The sequence below is a fragment of the Prionailurus bengalensis genome, chromosome B2, assembly GCF_016509475.1.
Source record: "Prionailurus bengalensis isolate Pbe53 chromosome B2, Fcat_Pben_1.1_paternal_pri, whole genome shotgun sequence".
Taxonomy (NCBI): domain Eukaryota; kingdom Metazoa; phylum Chordata; class Mammalia; order Carnivora; family Felidae; genus Prionailurus; species Prionailurus bengalensis.
Genome location: NC_057349.1, coordinates 11,184,969 through 11,198,353, shown reverse-complemented (window position 1 = coordinate 11,198,353; position 13,385 = coordinate 11,184,969). Strand labels below are relative to the sequence as shown.

General features: G+C 45.8%; 1 protein-coding gene and 1 pseudogene across 1 annotated transcript in view; one reads left to right on the top strand and one right to left on the bottom strand.

The window, feature by feature from the left end:
• Positions 1–10,021: 10,021 nt before the first annotated feature.
• LOC122490729 lies at positions 10,022–10,125 on the bottom strand (annotated as a pseudogene).
• A 409-nt stretch (positions 10,126–10,534) lies between these two features.
• RNF144B (ring finger protein 144B) overlaps positions 10,535–13,385 on the top strand; it is a 183,704-nt gene continuing 180,853 nt past the window's right edge. Inside the window, exon 1 of the mRNA XM_043590725.1 lies at positions 10,535–10,661. The gene's annotated coding sequence lies outside the window, so the exon portion shown is untranslated. The remainder of the gene's footprint in view (positions 10,662–13,385) is intronic.

Below are 13,385 nucleotides of genomic sequence, written 5' to 3'. Positions count from 1 at the left end.
TCTCTCTCTCTCTCTCTCTCTCCCTCCCCTGCTTGCTCTGTCTCTCTCAAAATAAATAAACTTAAAAATATACTTACGGTTCACAAAGTCCTATGTAATCTAGTTGTTGACATTTCACCTCTCTGAGACCTTTGGCTGTTGCAACCACACAAGCCTTCTTTGATGTTCCCCCAGAAAGCCTGGCTCATTCCTACCTTTGAGCTTTCTACTTTTTTTCCTGCCAGGATCGTTTCTCCCTCCATCTTCAAATGGTTTGCACCTTCACATCATTTAGCTTTATGCCCATGTGCTTCTGCTACCCCTACACCATCACTGTTCCCTTTCCATACTTTTCCATTCATTCATGTATCATTCAGAAGTATTTGCTGAGCACCTGCCTCCTGCCCATCACTGGGAGCTAGGGATCAGGACTAAGCCCCTGCAGTCTTCAAGCTTGCATTCTGGTTGAGACAATGAACAAATAAGTGACTGTATTGAGTGACTAATTTTGTTAAGGGTAAAGCAGGCTAAAGAAGATAGGAAGTACCAGTAAGGTGGACGGGACTTTATTTTGCATATTTGATCACTGTTAATAAGATGGCATTTGATAAGAGACCTTAAATAAATGAGAGTGCTGGAGAAAGACTGGAGATTCTAAAGAATCCTCTCACGTATTGAATGTAGGGTATAAGAAGCAAAGAGGAGTCGATGACGACTTTTGTTTTCTGGTTCAATAACTAGAAGAATGGAGTAGCTAGTTACCTAGATGAGGAAGACCTCTGGTTGAGGGGTGGGGGACAGGGCTTCCTTTTTCTTTGATGGGGGAGGTGGGGAAGGGAATCAGTTGTTTTGTTTTGGACCTACTAGGTTTGAGATTCTTATTAATCTAAATGGAGATTCAGAATAGGCAGTTGGATGTGAGAGTCTGGCATTCAGGGGAAGAAGCTCTAGTCAAGATATAAATTTAGCACTTGTCAACATGTAGATGGTATTCAAAGCCCCGGGACTGGCTGATATTATTAACAGAGTGAATACGGTAAAGATGAGGAGAGGGTCAGGATTGTACCCTGGAGCTCTCCAGTGTTTAGAAATTCAGGAGAGAAAGAAGAACCAGCAAAGGAGAGGGAGCTACTGCAGCCAGGAAAGGAGGAGGAAAATCGTGGAAAGCTGTGTCTCAGAAAGAAGCCAGATGATTGTCTAAGAGGGAGAACGTGATCACTTGGGTCAGAAGCTGCTAAACGATCAGGTGACAAGAGAACTGAGCATTGTCCATTGGCTGTCACGATGATGCGTTATCAGTGACAACAGCTGTTTCTGTAGGGCTGATATTCGTGAAGGTGCCAGGAGTGAGGCTAGAGTGAGACAGGTAGGCAAGAAATGGATTTAGACACTTTCTAGGAATTTTCCTGTTCAGTGGAGCAGAGAAATGGAGCAGGAGCTCAAAAGGAGTTTGGTTTTTAAGAAGGGAGAGGGGCGCCTGGGTGGCTCAGTCCATTGAGCATCCCACTCTTGATTTCAGCTCAGGTCATGATGTCATGGTGGTGAGATTGAGCCCTGCGTTGGGCTCTGCACTGGGCACGGAGACTGCTTGGAATTCTCTTCTTCCCTCTCCCTCTGCCCCTCTCCCCTGCTCACGTGTGCTCTCTTTCTCGAAGAAGGAGAAGAAGAAGGAGGAGGAGGAGGAAGAGGAGGAGGAGGAGGAGATTACTGAATGTTCATATGATGATAGGAATGAATCAGTAGAGAGGGGGAAAGTTCATGGTGAAAGAGAGGGAGGGGACAGGAGCTGGAGCTGATCTAAGGTAGGTACGGTAGGGATATCAGGTTGGCTTCTCTGTAGGTGGATACTGAAGCAGAAGTTGGGGTGCCAGATAGTTATGGGAGATCAATACCTGTGAAAGGAAGGGACGGATGCAAGATTGGGCAGAAGAAGAGGTCAAACCTAGGCAGAACTGATGAAGCCTCTGCCAATCCCGTGGGGAGCTCTCGAGGAGTGCTCTTCAGAGTGTCCTTCCTGGTCGGACTTTCAGAACCCCGTCTTGCTTAGCCACTGCGTGCACGCCACCCCAGAAAGGGCATGACTTCAGGCCAAGTGACTCCATGGCTGCAGCAGACCCGGAGGGAGCTGATAGATGGGCTCTCTGCAGCTGCGCAGCAGGTCCTGCCTTGACGGGGGATCTGGGTGGCACATCTCCACGTAGACCACAAATGAGAGGTTGTCCTTGGATGGGACAGTGGACATTTTCTACACAGTAACGAGAGAAAGTAGAGCCTATGGGTCCAGGCGCTGGGTGGGGTTTGGCACACGAAGTGGGAGTTTTAGAAGTTATTCCTTTACGTTTCTCAGTGAAAGCAGGAGCAGAATCACTGACAGCGAGCGTGGGAGGAGATCGTGGGAGGTTTCAGGGGAGAGGAAGTGCGAGCTAGTCCTGGAGAATGGGGATGAGTGGATTAGGGAAGGTAGTGTGGTTGCCAGGATGCTTCAAGAAGGACTCAGTGACATTGGTGTTCATGAGGTCAAAGCACCAGTTAGGCTTATGGTTTTCCTCCAGCTATATTCATCTACTTGGGAGTAGCTGGGAATATGGCAAAGGTTTGGGTACAACCGGGTTGGGATTTTGCCAGGCAAGTACGAAGAAAGGAGAGAGGGAGGAGCGAGTTGAGGGTATGGACAGGACACTGGATATAATGATGGAGCACAGAATCTGAGCTGAGCAGGGAAGAAGGTCAGGCAACGAAAGGGGTGAGACTTAGTGAAAATGGGTCAAGATCCAGAATTTCACTACCCAAAAGTTTTACTGTCTTCCCCACTAAAACGTAAGCTCCTTGTAGCTGCAGGCACTTTGGGTTATTCATCGAGTATTCTCACCCTCTGAAGCAGCACCCCCCCCCCTCCCCCCCCCCCCCCCCCCCCCCCCCCCCCCCCCCCCCCCCCCGCGCATAGTTAGCGGTTAATGAATATTTGCCAAAGGAATGCACACCTAATTCTTATTACTCGCTCATCACGAAGATTCAGAACGCTTTTTGTTTAATGTGACGAGATGATGTGTTAGGACTGGGCAGGTTAATTCGGCAAAAGTTCACTTTACAGCAGTTTAGTGGCTTTGTTTAACCTCAAAAGTTTATTTCTTATTCTATAAAGCTTTCCGTCAGTTGAGGCAACTCCCAGGGCTTCTATTCAAGTGGTTTACTCATTGCTCTAGGCTACTTTGATCTTGTAGAGCCGCCATCTCTGCACAAGTGCTTGGAGTTCACGGTGCTAGGGGAATAGAGCAGGAGGAGGACTCATTCCTGCTCTTCTAGGGTTCTGCTCACTGGCCAGTGGCCAGATTAGTCATAAGACCCCACTGAACTGCAAGGAATCCAGGCAACATGGGGGCACATGTGGAATAATTGGTGAGCGTTGCTGTCTCTGCACATAAGGGTCTGATAATTGCAACCAGATAAGGCACAGTTGAGATGAACAGTGCTTGTGTGTTGGTTTTATTTTGGAAATACTAACAACGCTGATTCTTAAAACTTTTTTTTTCTCATTTTGGCTTGAGAAAGTTTTTACATACACTGCACACATATATCTATCTTTCTCATACACATATCTAACTCTTACATGCTCATATCTATCTTTCCCAGACCATAAGCTTCACGGGCAGAGACATGTCTATGCTATTTATTATTCTCTCCCAGTTCCTGGATCAGTGCCTCACTCATAGTAGATACTTTAAAAATATTTGTTTAATTGAAATGAACCCTCTTGGTTCTTAGTGGCATGAGTCTATTGTTTGGATGCTATTTAAAGACCTTCCAGCAATATATCAACTCAGTAAATTAACATGGCTTGAATAAACTGATGACCAGATTCTTATTTAAACCTCGTCATAAATATAAATATAGTGACCCATTTGGTCCTTCTAAAAACAAGATATCATACTCTATTTTGGTAGAAAGAAGCTGGCCAAAGTACACAGTTTAGTAATTTGAGATTAGGTTTGAAAATATGTGACTGCAACAATATCCAGTTGGTTGATAAACTGGATATTCTTGCTGTGACAATGGCCAGGGAAGGCTGTTCAAGGTAAGCAGTAGGAGAAGTCGAGGGAAATGGTGGTGTGATTATAAAAGCTGGAGGACCAAGGATAAGTGGTTACCAGATTTTGGCCCTGGTATGTAATTTTGCTCTATATTTAGCAAGTATTGTTTGTAACATAGTTCATGAGTATATCCTTATCAGCTGTTCCATTGAATGAGACCAAAGAAATAGAGAAGCATGGAGCTTTGGTATTATTTCCCTTGTTGACTGTCAACTAAGATCATCTGTGGCGAAGGGGGCTTTTGTACCTATGGACTAATATTCAGTGCTTAGATTATATTTAGTGCCATCTCTGTTGGCCAGGTCATAACATCAGAGGCAGTGAAGTGTTTTCTACTACAAGTTGGCTAGAAATCATCAACATTGTCACAAGAGTATCCAAATGGGGTGTTGTCTTAGGCAATAGATATATCTAGATCACACCCATGTTTACCATTCTCAGTTGGCTTCCCATATTACACACAGGACAGAATTCAAACCTGCAACAAAATGTATGACACTCCGAGCCTTTACTTGTCCAGCTTTATCACCTACTCTTCCTTGCCATTCATACAGGCAACCTATCTTTTTTTCTCCTTCTTTCCTCCCTCATTCCTTCCTTCCTTCTTTCCTCTCTCTCTCTGTCTCTCTCCTTACATTTTATATGAGATATAATTGGCATGAAATAAAATTACATAAAATATCCTAGGGGAACCTGGCGGGCTTAGTTGGTACAACCTGAGTCTCTTGATCTCAGGGTTGTGAGATCAAGGGGCAGGGTTTACTTAAAAAAATAATAATAAAAAGAAGGTATCCTATCAGATGAGTTTTGACATATGTTTACAGCACAGAACCATGACCACAGTCAAGACTAGGAACATATCCACCACCTCCAAGTTTTTTTGTGCCCCTTTGTTATCCTTCCTGTCACCTGTCCAATCCCTACCCCTGGATAATGACTGATCTTCTTTCTGCCACTATAGAAAAAAAAATACACCTAACTCTAAAATAGTCCTATAAATTTTGTTTTGAGGATAGCCTTTTATGAACTTATTCTCTAAGTGAACTAGAGAAGGCTTGGGTGAGTATTTATCCCGTAGGCATTTTGGGTTTATAAAATTAAATTTAGAATAAACACATATTTGCAAATTAGGAAGAGAAAATTGTCCCATCCACATCTCAAGTTAATGCAGTTGTTCTCAAGTGGGATGGGTGTGGGAATTTTGCCCCCAAGGGATTTCACATTGTCTGGAGACATTTCCGGTTGTCACAACTTGGGGAGGTGCTACTGGCATCTAGTGGGTGGAGGCCCAGGATGCTGCTAAATGTCCTCTAATACACAAGACAGCCAGCCCTCTCAACAAGAATTATCTGGTTCAAAACAGCAGTATTGCTGAGACTGAGAAACCCTGATAAAATGCAATGTACTTTCTTTAACTTGTGCTCCCCAAAACTGCTCTCATAAAGACCCAACAATCAACCCCAAATAGGCAATTGAAAGGCTTCTTCTATAATAGTATTTAGCTTCTCTACAGCATTTGACACTCTTTACCATCCTCTTCTGTCTTTTAAAGTTTATTTCATTTATGTTAATAATCTCTACACCCAGTATGGGGCTTGCACTCATGACCCAGAGATCCAGAGTCTCATGCTCTACTGACTGAGCTAGGCAGGCACCCCATCATCCCCTTCTTTCAAAACCCCTTTCTCTTGCATGACAGTGTCTCACATGGCATTGCTTTCTCTTGGTTCTCCTCCTCTGTTAGCTATCCTGCAGCTGTTGATGTTGATGTCCTTCAGGGATCCCCATAGGCTCTTGGTTCTTATTTTACACGTGATTTTTCTAGGTGCTCTCTTCCACATCCATAGTATGAATGATCTCTAGGTTGATAAAGCCCAAATCGATGCATTTAGCAACTTTCTCTTTGAGTATCCTACTCTTATCCACTATTAGATTTCTTCACTCAGTATCCTGTCGATATCTGAAACTCAATAAATCAAAAACGAAACCCATTCTCTTCTCCAGCAAATCTCTCCCCTTTCTACTGATTCATCTCATCTCTTTGTTGTCCACCTTGTTGCTCAGACTTGAATATTTGAAGTTATCTTTGGCTTTTCCCTTTTCCCCAACTCCCCACATCAGGTCTTCTGGATTCTAAATCTCTAGATCTAACACACCTTATCTTTCAGGACATATTAGCTTTCTCCCTAAATGCTGTAATAGAATCCTTCCTGATCTCTGCCTGAAGCCTCATCCTTACTGAAAACCAAACAAGGAGTAATCTTGCAAGTTCTACAGACTAACTATTGTGTTTGTTTAGCAAACAGAGGTTAAGCTTTCAAAACTCAAAACATTGCCTTCTCCGTGAAACATTCCTTGTGTCTCTGTGAAGTTGAGATTCCTCCTCCCCCTGCTGTATGTTCCTCTACTGCTTCCTTCCTATAATTATTACAGTACTTATGAAATTACATTGTAATTACTTATGTGCCTACCTTTATAATAAACTTTTATTAAGTTCTCTGCCTAGAGCTTTTTCTGAAGAGCTGCCTTACCCCCAACTCCACAAATACCCTTCCCTCTTCATCCCCAGTTCTGTGTTGGCCACCATCTCCATAGTTACACGAAGAACTCTTGTGGGCATGTGTTTACATCATGACCCTGACACCTTCTCTTCCTTGACCTGGGCATCTGACCCAGGTAAGGCTGGTTAATCCCCTCCCTGGAAATTTGGAATTGAGAGAGAAAGGGAGAGAGAGAGAGAGAGAGAGAGAGAGAGAGAGAGAGAGAGAGAGAGAATATGAAGATGAAAGTGAATTAGGATAAAGGAGGAACAAAGAATCATGATTATATTCAATTTGCAGTTCTAGATTGCTGAGAAAGCCTGTATCCATGCATGCAGTTTCCAGGTGAGAGCCCTGCTACCTTTTAAGCAATTCCCTTTTCCCCCTTTGTTGTCTCCACTGCATTTCTGTTACTGGCAACCATAGTATCCTAATTCATATATGTACCCACTGTGAAATTCAAGGACAAGGACTCACCCTTGGTTATCTTTGTATATCCAGTATTTACTATCAAGATACAAAACACAGTAGCTGCAAAAATATCTGTGGAATGAATCAAGGAAGGAAGCAAGGAGGAAAGGAAGAAAGCAGAAAGAAATGAAGAGAAAGTAAAAGGAGAAACAAATGAAAAAATATGACGGAAAATTGAGGAGAATACAATTCTAATGAGAGAGAGAGAGAAGGCAGTAAATCACCTTGAAACAACAACAACAATAAAAATGAAGAGAGTGCTCTAGGGGTAAAATATTTGGCTGTCTTGGGGCACCTGGCTGGTTCAGTTGCAAGAGCATGCAACTCTTGATCTCAGGGTTGTGAGTTCTGGCCCCACGTTTGGGGGCAGAGATTACTTAAAATAAAAATGTTTGGCTGTGCTCTGCTCTCCTGTCCTAAGGTCAGCCTGCTTCCCCCTACCCCCACTGCTTTCACCTATGCCCATTTGCTCTCAGAGTCTGGTGAGAGGACCCAGCAAGAGCCCCGGTGCCTCCCAGCACCCCAGCCCTGGCACTCATGCTTTCCTTTAGATCTGATTACAGCCCACAGCAAGGTAGCTGAGCTCCCAGCCATACATGTCTGCAAGCATGGCATCATAGAAGTACAGTGAACTTGGATTTCAGACAGATGGGTTCAGATTGAAGAACGTCAATGACTGTTGGTAAACAACACTTTCTCTAATTTCTGTTTACTTCCATTGTTTCTCAGTGTTTACCACCACTGACCCTCCTCTGCCTCCACGCGTCCCTTCAGGAAAAGTTTGTCTCTCTAGGGACTTGTCATAGGACTGAACTTAGATGCCACAAAGGCAGGAGGATCTGCACACGGGTATGCACCGAGTAGTGCCCGTTCTAGAGTTCTCTGCGTCCTTCTCATCCCTACCTCCCCTCCTCATTTGTTTTCTGCTTGCAGCCAGCAGTCTTTCTCAAGCAAAAATCTGATCTTGTTACCTTGCCTGTGACATTTTAAAAAAAATTTTTTTTTCAATGTTTATTTATTTTGGGGACAGAGCATGAACGGGGGAGGGGCAGAGAGAGGGAGACACAGAATCGGGAACAGGACGCAGGGCTCGAACTCACAGACCGCGAGATCGTGACCTGGCTGAAGCCGGACGCTTAACCAACTGCACCACCCAGGCGCCCTGCCTGTGGCATTTCAATACCTCCCCATGATCTGTGGAATCAAGTGCAATTTTAAAGCACAGCCAGAAGGGGCGCCTGGGTAGCTCAGTTGGTTAAGCAGCCAGGCTGTTTCGACTCAGGTCATGATCTCACAGTTTGTGAGTTGAGCCTTGCGTCAGGTTCTGTCCTGACAGTGTGGAGCCTGCTTGGGATTCTCCCTCTCTCTCCCTCCCTCCCTCCCTCTCTCTCTCTCAAAAAATAAAGCTAAAAAAAAATTTTTTTTAAAACATGGCCTAGCAGACTCTACATAATCTGGCCTCTGCTTACCTCTCCAGTCATGTCTCTCCATCCTTCCTCCGAACCACTGGCACTCCCTCACCCAAGAAAGAATCCAACAGCCATCATGAGCTTCTTGAAATTCATTGAATTGCCCTGTTCTTTCATACCTTTGGCTTTCTCTCCACGCTTTTCCGCTACTGGAAAACTCTTTCTCCTGCTACTCTCCTGTCCCTGGCCAAGTTACATTCATTCTTCAGGTCTCAGCTTAAAAGCCACTGCCTCTGGGCTTGTTGTAGACTACCCTCCAGGTGCACCAGCATCATGCATCAGCATCGGAGCATCTACTTAGTTTTTTGTTTTGTTTTGTGTACTTATTTATTTTGAGAGAGGGAGAGAGAGAGAATGCGGGGGAGGTGCAGGAAGAGAGAGAATCCCAGGCAGGCTCTGCACCTTCAAGCATAGAGCCCAATGCAGGGCTTGAATGCAGGAACCATGAGATCATGACCTGAGCTGAAGTCGGATGCTTAACTGAGCCACCCAGGCACCCTGAGCATCCAATTTGAACAGCTGTTCACTGTGTATCCCTCTATTCAGCTCTGTGACGTTAGGGATGTTGCTGTTCTTTTATTTTTTTATTTTTTAATGGTTATTCATTTTTGAGAGACAGAGTGCAGGCAGAGGAGGGGCAGAGATAGAAGGAGACACAGAATCCAAAGCTGGCTCCAGGCTCCAAGCTGTCAGCACAGAGCCCCACACAGGGCTCGAAGTCACGGACTGTGAGATCATGACCTGAGCTGAAGTTGGTGACTCAACTGACTGAGCCACTCAGGCACACCATGTTGCTGTTCTTATTAATTCTTATACCCCTAGCACCCAGCAGTGTCTTGAACTAGCAAGCTTTCAATAAATATTGGCAGAATTAAAAAAAAAAAAGCTGGAGTCTCTTTCATAGCCATTTGCATTGTCCAGGGCTCTGTTACAAACTTGTTGTTTCTTCAGTTGATTTCTGGCATCCTTAAAGTTATGAGTGACATGACTGGCTATGAATGAATAATGTTGTGATGCCTCTAACCTATTCCATAAACATACATCACATTGACAGGTAAATGAATGAATGAATAAATGGAGTGCCAGTTAACAAATCACCTTCCACATTCCCAGTAGGGATTATGTCACCACTCCCAGCTCCTGCATGTTAATGATACAGTGATGTTTCCACAGATCCCTTCCCGTCGTTCTTACCTTTTATATTATTCAGTATGCTCTGCCCATTGCTGCTTCGTTGGCCTTAGAATTCTCCTTCAATACATCCACCTGCTCCCTCCCAGAACTTTGGCTTCAGAAGTGCCTCTCTCCTGAGGAAACAGAGGCTCCAGACATGCTCAGTCAGCAAAGCCAGGTATAATTAAATGCTTTCGCCTCGACTTGGGGCCCTGACAGGTGGCAGGTGTGGACAGTGCTGGCAGAAGAGACCTGACCTGTCTTGTCTTGCACAGCTGAACGTACCCTTCTCGAGGCCAACCTAAAGTCCTGGCAACCCAAGTTTAAGTAGTGGGGACGTCTACATTTTTAAACTGATAAGAACAGATACTACACTTGATCTTAGCCAAAAGGCCGGGAAGCGATACATTTTTAAAACAGTAAGATGGAAGGAGTTATTTTGGAAAAATTAAAATGACTGGCAGGCGATTCTCAGAGCACAATCAAGCGTTAAGTGATGTGGTTAAGGCTAGGGAGGACGGAGGAGGCAGGGACGAATGGAAGCGGTGCCTGCCCTGAACCTCGCTGGGTAGATGGAAGATTTTAAAAGGGGTTTTCCGAAGTCGCCCAGCCCCAGAATTTCAAGGACCACAGTCGCTGCCCCTTCCGAAAGAGAGCGCATTTCTGGGGGAGGTGTGTGCGTGCACGCGCCGGGGGGAGGGAGGGCTCGGGAGAGGGGCCACCGCTCTCCGGAATAAACAGCAGGGGGAGAAGGGGAGCGCGGCGGAGGGCGACGTGCGGGCGGGCGCCGGGGGCGCGGGCCGGTGGAGGGGGCCCCGGGGCGCGCGGGGCGGCTGGGAGCCGGCAGACCCGCGCGCCTCTGATACCCGAAGCGTCGCCCGCAGGAGCTGACAGCGGACCCTCCCCGTGTCCCTGCTCCGGACTCGGACCTCGCGCGCAAGGTAAGCAGGGGCGCGGGGTGCGCCCTCCCCGGAGCGCAGCCGGGCCGGCCGCACCAGGTGCCGGTCGGACCCCCTCTGCGCCCTCCGCGGTCTCCTGCGCACCGCGCCAGCCCCGGGCTGGGGGGTGGTGGTGGTGGTGGTGGTGGGGAGAGCTACGGGATCTTCCGCCTGCTGCGCTGCTACCCCGCGGCCCGCGGGACCCTCCTCCGCCTTCCCCGGGGCAGCCCCCGAAACCCGGCACTCGGGCTCGGCGGCGGGGGGTGGGGTGGGGGACCGGGTGGGCTCGCAGGCGGGAGGTCGTCCACCCTCTCCAGGTGTGTGGCGCAAGCTCCGGCGCGCCGTTCTCCCCTGGACTCCGCAGTAATTTCCAGGTTGAAATATCGCAGCTGCTGTCCTTCCAAAACATAACCCCCCCCCGCCCCCACCTTCTGTTTCTATTCCTAACTTTGAGGTGGGGGTGGGGGTGGTAATAACCCTCGGTCGAGGTAGGTGAACCGTCTTATCGTCCCTGTCTGCGCTGAACAATAGGTGGAGGCGCTTTGGGGGTTATTTTCCCCGAAAATTAAATACTGTGATGAGTTTACAAGGTTTTCTGGGTGACTGCGGTGCCCCTAGAACTTGATCGCAGCCTAAAGCAGTAGGTCCCGCTGGAGCGCGGAGATCCTGATTCCGAAATGGGAGGAAGGCGGTGTGCGCGCGCGCCCGCGAGCTTCTGTCTTGAAAAATCAATCCAGGTGATGGAGACGTGCTCTTCCCCCCCGTAATCACTTCAAAGTGTCCGAAAGGTCGGCACACGAGGGACAGGGGGCACCCAATTGATGATAAGCATCACCTGGAAATGGTAGCGTGCCCGGAGAATAAAAACCGTGAAGGCTGGTTTCCTTCAAGTTGATGAATTTGGTGGGGTGGTGGGTTTTGAGTTGGCAATTTTGGGAAGGGAGGGTTAACGTGCATTTGAAATTCAAATAGAGGGTGGAGAGAAATACCATACTTCTGAGGGCCCTTGTTAAAGAGTTAGCTTTGAAACCTCACATTTTTAAATGTAAGAATTCCTTCAAAAGTACTCTGGCGATTAGAAAGGACTGAGGCCTATTCCGTGGAAATCAGAAAATCTTCCCCTACTGTGCTTACATTGCCTGACTTTCTGCCAGTGACCCCTGGAATTTTTACATGTTGGTTCCTTTAAAGCTGAACATCCAAGTGCACTCTATCTCTAGGAACCGGAAGGAAGAATTATCATGTATGTTAATTTAGATTCTGTTTACATTCCTAATTATTTGAACCAAGCTCTTCTACCCTGAATTGGTTGAGTGTCTGTAAGTTATATTGTATTTGAACTTGCACAAAATACTAAATGTCTCTCTGCCTTGCACTTTGTCATAGCTGTACCTCTATTGCTTTTCATATATATCTGCATCTGAGCCATTCTAAGTACTAACCAAACACTCAGAGTTACCTCCCAGGAAAATATTTTTATTTTGTCTGTCTTTGGAAAATTGAGGTAAAGGGCTAATTTTTTAAAAATACCATTCAGTAGGTATCCTATGAAATCCTCCAACTTTTTATGGAATGAGATGCTCATTATGAAATGGGGCTGGAATTGGGTACCTGCTTTCAAGGATATTAAGGACAAGTAGGAGACTTGAAGCGTTTTGAACTTTTAAGAAAAGAGTCACTGTCTAGGTATTGAGCCAATGTGATTGTTTTCCTGGCAAAGTTTTTCTCCTTTCTAAAATTAACTTTCCCCTAGGAAAAATAGTGCAGATTCACACGATTCAGCCAACCAAGCCGAGAAAGTACTATTTGAATTTTAAAAGTGACCTTAATTCATCCCTATGGATCTCGTGTTTGCAACCTATGCCACAAAATATGCAGAAATAGTCATCGCTTGCTGACCTTTTCAAAGCATTGGCTTAATGAGGGGTGTTATGGACAGAGTACAATATGATGTTATGACTTGTGTTGGCTTAGGCAAAACTACTATCATTATTTTCCTAAGGTTTTTTGTATAGATATGTGTACAATGGGTCTGGGACTTACATAATTATGTATATATATGTAACACATGTTTTTAATAGGAACAAAAACCCACAATATTTTTCTTTGTGGCAGAACACTGTAAGCATTAGGTTTTGATTACTTTTTCATGGAAATTTTTAATATGACAGAACTAAAAACTTGAAGGAAATAATTCCATAAAGATCTATTTGGAACTGAAGGCCTTTTTAATAAAAGATGGTTGGAGCCCTTAGCTGTATGCTTAGCATACGTGGAACAGTCCTTTGTGAGTGAGGAAGGGTGATGGGTCCCATTCTGGCAGCCTCAGACAGTAGATGATTAGACCCTGCCACTCTCTTTCAGACCTTTAATTTGCTCTGTAACTTGATGCTTCACTGACCCCACACACTCCCTGCCACGCTAGCTCACAGAGGAATTGCTGGCGCTCTGGACTGAATTAAAAAAAATTTTTTTTTCTAAGTATTTATTTTTGAGAGAGAGAGAGCACGCGCACGGGGGAGGGGCAGAGAGAGAGGGAGACACAGAATCCCAAGCAGGCTCCAGGCTCTGAGCTGTCAGCACAGAGCGTGATGCAGAGCTTGACCCATAAAGTGTGAGATCATGACCTGAGCTGAAGTCGAAGCTTAACCGACTCAGCCACACAGATACCCCGGGTTGAATTTTTTTTTTTTTCTTCTCCCTCCCATCAATTAGAACATGTTTACA